Genomic DNA, 7,412 nt, shown 5'->3' with positions numbered 1-7,412 from the left:
TACTCCTTCTTTCTTTTTATTACTTTCATTGTGTTAAAATCTCCAGTCCCTTAATTTATATATACACACACATCCTCTGTAAGGTTAATCGAAATATGCACATCCCTTTAATTTTTTAAAGTTTACAGCTCATCTGCTACAAAATCTGTTTTGTAAATTTATCCCCACCCTTTCTTCCAAAGCACATCCATCAGTAAACATATCGTGTGAGAAAGACTACTCAGACCAGTGCAAATTCAAATCAAATCAGCCAGATCAACCCTGGTGATCAATGGGGTGATAGATGTTGCAGCCAGATCACCCTCACATCCAATACAAATTCTGTTAACAAGCAGTTGGACACGGGAAAGTTAAAGTTAGCTCACTTCCACAGAATATGGAAGTTAGCTCCTCATCTTTGGAATGCACTGCTTTCATGAACTGTATATATCACAACTATGTATAGTAAATGTTAAGACTTTGGACCATCTAATCAAACTTAATCTGGTAGTTTTTGGATTAAATATCTAAGTTATGAAATTGACTTGAAATTTTGTTTTCTGTCTTTTAGGCATTCTTTTGTTTGCATGTTAATATAATCACAAATAGTGCAATAGCACGAACAGAATGATTGGCTTTTGAAACAGTGGAACTCATTGTTTAAAATAAAATGATAGCAATCAATCCCACTGATTAAAAAATCAATCATTTTTAAGTGCTTCTGCACTGTTTGCTATTACATTAACAGGCAAACAAAAGAAGGTACAAAAAATAGAAAATGGGATAGATTCCCCTGAGATTTGGACACCCCAACCCTCGTGGCCTTCAAGAAGGTTGTTCTAGATATGTGTTCCTTTTGTGAAATTGTTGTATAGTGCCTCCATTTTTCTTCTCTGTTCTGGGTTATTTTTAATTTTGGTCCTGAATTTCTAATAATAATAATAATAATAATAATAATAATAATAATAATAATAATAATAATAATTGTAATTGTAATTGATTATTTGCCACTGAGAGTTATGTATTTAAGATGGGCAGTCATATGATTTTTCTAAATAAATAAAATCTCATGTCATGAGATCTAATAGAAACAATTTTACAATTGAAATAATAAATTCTCAAAAATAGTATATTGCCTGCTATTTAAGATTTCTATCTTCCTAGACAAAAAGAAACAAACCAATCCTGCTCCTGCATTGCAAATATTTTCAGGCTTTACACTGCTAGACACTGTGCAGTTTGGAACATTTCGACATAAAGTCTTGGCAGATAGTATCTCGGGACGCGGTGGCGCTGCGGGTTAAACCGCTGAGCTGTCGATTGGAAGGTCGGCGATTCGAAACCGCGCGGCGGGGTGAGCTCCCGTTGTTAATCCCAGCTCCTGCACACCAAGCAGTTCGAAAACATGCAAATGTGAGTAGATTAATTGGTACCGCTTCGGTGGGAAGGTAACGGCGTTCCGTGAGTCATGCCGGCCACATGACCACGGACGGGTCCTTAGGGACAACGCCGGCTCCAAGGCTTAGAAACGGAGATGAGCACCGCCCCCTAGAGTCGGACACGACTGGACTTTACGTCAAGGGAAACCTTTACCTTTACCTAGATAGTATCTACTTGCATGTGACTGTTGAATTCTTTACCTTCTTTTTTAAAAGGTCAAACTAGAATGCTTTTGCTAACAGAAATGTTAAATATCAGATCACTCACCACAGTTTAAAGTATTACAATTCTACAAAAGTTGAACAAGCTAAATCTTCTACTGAAGTATTAGAGCTGAATGTATACTCAAATCAAAAGGAGTATCCACGCTATTGGGAAACTGTTATGCCTGATATTCACCCACAGCTTGGATTGAGAACCTAGGAAAATAAACCTAGTGTATTTAAAATTAATAAGCATCTACAAGTAAGACTGTAGGATTAAGACTAAGATTAAACAATCACATTATGCTTATTGTGTTATGTTATAGGGGCTAATTTTATATTTGTATAGAAAATATAGTGATGGAAATACAAATTATATTGATTGCACAGTGATATATAGAAACCCATTTTGATCTTCTTGCAAAAATGAATATTATACATTTATGAAATTATATATTATAGCAGCTCTATATTTCTGAGGGATTACAGATTATTAAACTATTCATTGTAAATAATGGATTTAATTGGTGTTATAATAAATAATAATAAATCCTGTAATTACCATGAACATAATTTTAATAAAATGTCCACTTATCTTTATGACTAGTTTTTATAGCCCTGAAGGTTAATTCCCATAATGGAAGATTATTGACCAATCACATAATAGCGGGCATCAATTCATTGGTTTCCATGAGTGATTGCCTAAAGATCAAACTAGAAATTCATTGCTGATGTATGTCTCTTACAATCAAAATAAGAGTCCAGGGCCCTGTATTTCTGAATTTATGAAAGATAGATATTCTTCAGGCAGGGGGGCGGTCCTCAAAATTGTTTCATGATTGCTTTTCAGTGTATGATGAAATAGTTAGCGGTATGTCTAATAATACAACTACTCACCTAAAAAAAGTGCTATAGAGGAACAGAATCAGAAATAATATGGATTAAAGATTATGTTCACCAATCTTTTAGATGACCATTTTGAAAATATTTACTATCTTGTATTTCTGCAAAGCATATAACTTGAACTGCAGAACCATGTTAATTTTCTAGCATCTTTCTATGTGTTACCAATGAAATGTTGTACTTTTCCCTAATATAGTGCCTCAGTCTGAGCCCCAGCATGACAAGGCTTGTTTGTCTCAAGTGGCTCTATGAAGAGGGATTATGATAACAGGTTCTTGGGGGAATTTTTTTTTTAAAAAAGTCCTTACTATTAATTCTGGGGGAAAGGCACTCTGAAAGAATTATAACTGTAGGAAAGATTTATTGCTTAAAGTAATATTTGATTACCTAATGAAAGATTGAATGAAATAGCTACATTAGTTCTTGCTTAATGAAGAATTAAGCAACATGCATTCTAAGCAAATGTGCATACCACGCCTGAAATCTGGTCCTTATTTGCTAAAAATGAAACATAAATGGAAACTTATATTAAATGTGGAGAACCTGTGACACCCCCAAAGTTTTTGGACCCTAACGTATATCAGCCTCAATGTGGTGATTCACAGCAAGAAGTCCATAGATTTTCAATCTCAGATTGAAGCAGAGCTTTGGCAATTTGCCCATATTTGTTGGAAAATACCAGATTTGAATGGAAATCTCTACCTAACCAAGTGCTAATTGTGCCATCCATGAAACAGGATAAAGCAAGGACCAGGAAAATCAGTTGGTGGAAGACAAGTGAGCTCCTCACTTAAGAGCAGAATAAAGAACCCTGCAGATGCTGTTAGACTCTAACTTCCATGAGATCCTGGCATTGTGACTATAGTCCAATTAGAAAATTATAGTGCAGTTAGAGGGCCATGCACTCCTCCTGCCTTACAGCTATACAGATATGCAGCATATTCAGGAGTACAGTTGCACGGATAAAATGTTCCCTTCCAACTTGGCTCCAACCTAAATATCTTCTGCTTTGATCTTAATTCTACAGTAAAATACTTCACTGTGCAAAAACAACAACAACAAATCACTTTAAGAATCCAGTGACTCCATAAAGGCCCTCTGGAGAATCTAATATGATTTATGCATTATACTTCTTTACATTGGTCAGTAAAGAATCATGATGGCTTTTCAGCATATAGAATTCCATAGAATGAAGCCCATTTGTAGATTTGAAGAGGATGGTTCAGTCCACATGCAATGGAAAATGAAATGCATCCTTCTTGCTCTGTACTATGCTATGATGCATGGTGCAAAAATGAGAAATTCTGCCTCTCTATATCAGATACCCAGTATGCCTGCTTGTCCTTTCATTTTGTTTTTAATCATGTTAAGTCCTATGGAAGATGAATTCATATAAAGTAGTTGGACCTTGGTGGTGATGATAACTCACTCCTTTGCCAAGTAAAGATGTTGCTTCTCCTCCAGATGTAAGAATTAAGGTTAACATGATAACCAGAAAGTTACCTTGGCTTGTTATAAATCAGATGGCAGAAACCTTCATCAGGGAAATTCTTGTCCGTCCCAGGTCTACAGATGTTCTTAACATGCAGTCAAATGATGAAACAAAGACACTGGCATCAAACAAGCCTATAATATAACTATATCCCATAAAGCTTCAAACAGTAAATGATAGAGATACGATTTATAGCATGGAATGGGAGTTAACAACCAGATTCATGTCACTACTTTCTTTGTCTACACTATTGATTGATATCTTGCTGCTGAGTGAGAACAATCTTATAGTGTGCACATCCTCTTAGATTTCCATTCAACCAAGTCAGATAGACAATTTTATCTTTGAACTACACCCTGAAGACATAACAGACAAACTATGAGGGCAGGATTAGTCCCTTTTGGGGAGAATATTAGGTTATTATATTTGAGCAAATGTTATTTTGGCAACAGATAAATTTACTATTGGCACTAAGGATAAATGCAAAAACAAAACAATTAAAACCAAATAGTTTTTTTTAAAATGTTATAATAGTTATTAACTAGAAATGGCAATACAAATTACCTAAAGAATATTGTGTTTTTATCTTGTTAAATCATTCAAAAAGAAAATAACAATGATATGGAAGTATTCTCATAGAAAATGTAGATTTTGCTGACCTGAAATTAATGTTATTAATAAGTAAGATTAAAGATGGTCAGTGACAATATTTGGAAACTGAACTTGCTATCACATATCAAATCATGTTATTATGAAGTAATATGTCAGGAGGGAGGGAGGGAGGGAGAATGATGCCAACACTGTTTTATATGATTGTGAGAGAATTTTGGATTAGATCCAGATTTAGTTACTCTACTTAATTCATTGTAGGACCATAATATACCACTTATATCTATGGAAGAAGCAGTTCTTTGTGCAAATGAATCTCTCTTTGATATCAAAAAGATCTATAGGGAAAGCATAAATGTGTTTAGATAGACATTGTTATAATATTCCACAGGAGCAGGAACCTCACACTTGGCTGCATATTCCATACATATTTTTCCTTGGGAGGGACTACATTTTTTGGATGCTTGAAGTGGATTTAAATGTGGAAATCATGTATGCAAAATAGTTTTTGAGCACTGACATTTGCATAAGTTGTAAAGTGAGGGAATGGCAGTGAGAGAAGGGTTCATATGCTAAACGATACATTGAGGAGAAAAACATGGTAATGTTTAATGAAAGTTATTTAGATGCTTCAATTCAGATTGGGGGCAAGGGTGGGTGTCATATTAATATGTAAAAATATAGCATTCATTTGGTGTGTGAGCATGTGTAATGCAGTGTCACAGAGAAATACACACACACACACACATACAGTATATATATATATATACACACACACACATATATTTAGCAACTTCAGATAACAAATGTCAGTTCCTTTTTTTATGATTCTAAGTACAGCTGAAATTCTCAAAAGGCATATTTTTTAATCAAAGCTGAGATTTTTCTGTTTCTTGCTCTTTCCCCATTCTAAAAAAAGGATCATTTTGCAGAAACCTTCCTTCCTTCCTTCCTTCCTTCCTTCCTTCCTTCCTTCCTTCCTTCCTTCCTTCCTTCCTTCCTTCCTTCCTTCCTTGCTTCTCTCCGCCTTGTATCTAGGCAAAAGAAAAGAAAGGAAAGGGGGAAAAAAGCTGTTGATATTCCCTATTCCTGTTGGAGAATTTCCCCTTGCTCTGTAGAAATGTATCCATATTTTCTATACCCACAAACAGAGTGATTTTTTTTTTACTTAAAAGGCCATTTTCTTGCAGTTATAATTCTAAGACCCAACTATTTTCTCCCTTCCAGCTGAAACCCAATGATCAGTGCACCAAAGGTTGAAAAATCAATAGGCAGGGTAGAAAGTAAACCTGAACTCTTATATCTTAAAACAAGAATGATATAGTCTAGTATTTGTAGGATAGCTGCTATTCACTAGTTTTAAATATAGTTGTACAGAACAGTGAGAAGGTATCTTTTTCTTAGGTGTTGCATTTTTATTTCATAAATTTGTGCAAAAAGTGTTTAGGACTGGTCCAGCCTTTTTGATGGAACCAATGGGCACAAACAGCACACTGGGTACAGAAGGAATACCAGTAGGTGGAGGGGATTCAGCATCAGTAGGATTCCACTCTCAAGCCCACTCCAACACAACTCACAAAAGAGGAAAGATAAGAATCAGCAAATGGTGAATTATATACCTTTTCATTTGACATTTCTCAATCTGAATCTCTTTTCTTACTATTATTCTAGAAATTTAGTTTTAGTAAATTCCCAAAGTTTCTTCCTGTTTAAGCATTCCAGTCACTGGAAAAAATGTTCTAATGTTGCTCAAATCCATTTGATGGTAGTTTCAGACTTAAATACATCTTTTTCATACATTGTTCTTAACATAAATACTTTCTTAAATGAATAAAATTAGCGCATAGAACTGTCCATATGGAATCTGTGCAAACATTTTGATCCAGTTCTGAGCACTGACAAAGGAGTCCTGTACAACATTTCTGTAGACATCTCTTGAAGCTGCCAGTCAGGGCTTCAGGACCAGACAGAACACAATGTTCACAATGACTCTTATTGTGAAGAAAATTACATTCTAGACCGCCAGCAGCCTGTATTTAGCCAGAGCACTGCAGACTCACGTTAATGCAAAACACTTTAGGTATTTTTTCACAGTCAGAAAACCATTGCAATATGGAAACAATTTGGGTGAAATGCGACACAGCTTTCTTTCTTGTGGCATGTTAGTGTACCACACTCAGTTGTGTGCAACTGAGAAAGACCAGAAGGAAAAGACTAGACCTGTCCTCCAACGGACACATGCAGATTGCAAAATATATTCTCTCATACAATGGTGGTCTTTCTCAACCACTGAGATGGTGGGTCATCAAAGCTTCTTTATCTTGGACTGGAAATAGTGAAGCAGTGTAGTTAATACTTGACATTCACATAATATCTCGCTTTTGATGTGTGAAAGCGTATAATGTGTAAGGGACATGAGCACCACTTTAAAAATATAAGCAGAGTCATGGCCCAATAATACTACCTTTCCTGAATTTGCACATAACAAAAGCAGTACCTCAAACTTAAAATCTCTGGATGAGATACCCTGATTCTGATCCAATCGGTTTATGTGCAATTAAGTATGACCTCATGTGGCCATATCTTAGGAAGAATAGTTATGTCTATTTATAATGGATCATGTAGTTTTCATAGTCACATTTTAGCCGCTGTCAATTTGCTGTCACACATCAAAAGTGTCACAAAGTTGTCCAGTGTTTTTATATTTCAAGGGGATGGTGGGCATGTAAACACCATCCTTTACCATAATCTATACCAAACCCATGTTTAAATAAAGACAAGATTCT

The sequence above is a fragment of the Candoia aspera genome, chromosome 6 (assembly GCF_035149785.1).
Source record: "Candoia aspera isolate rCanAsp1 chromosome 6, rCanAsp1.hap2, whole genome shotgun sequence".
Lineage (NCBI taxonomy): Eukaryota > Metazoa > Chordata > Lepidosauria > Squamata > Boidae > Candoia > Candoia aspera.
Note: the sequence above shows the minus strand (reverse complement) of the source record.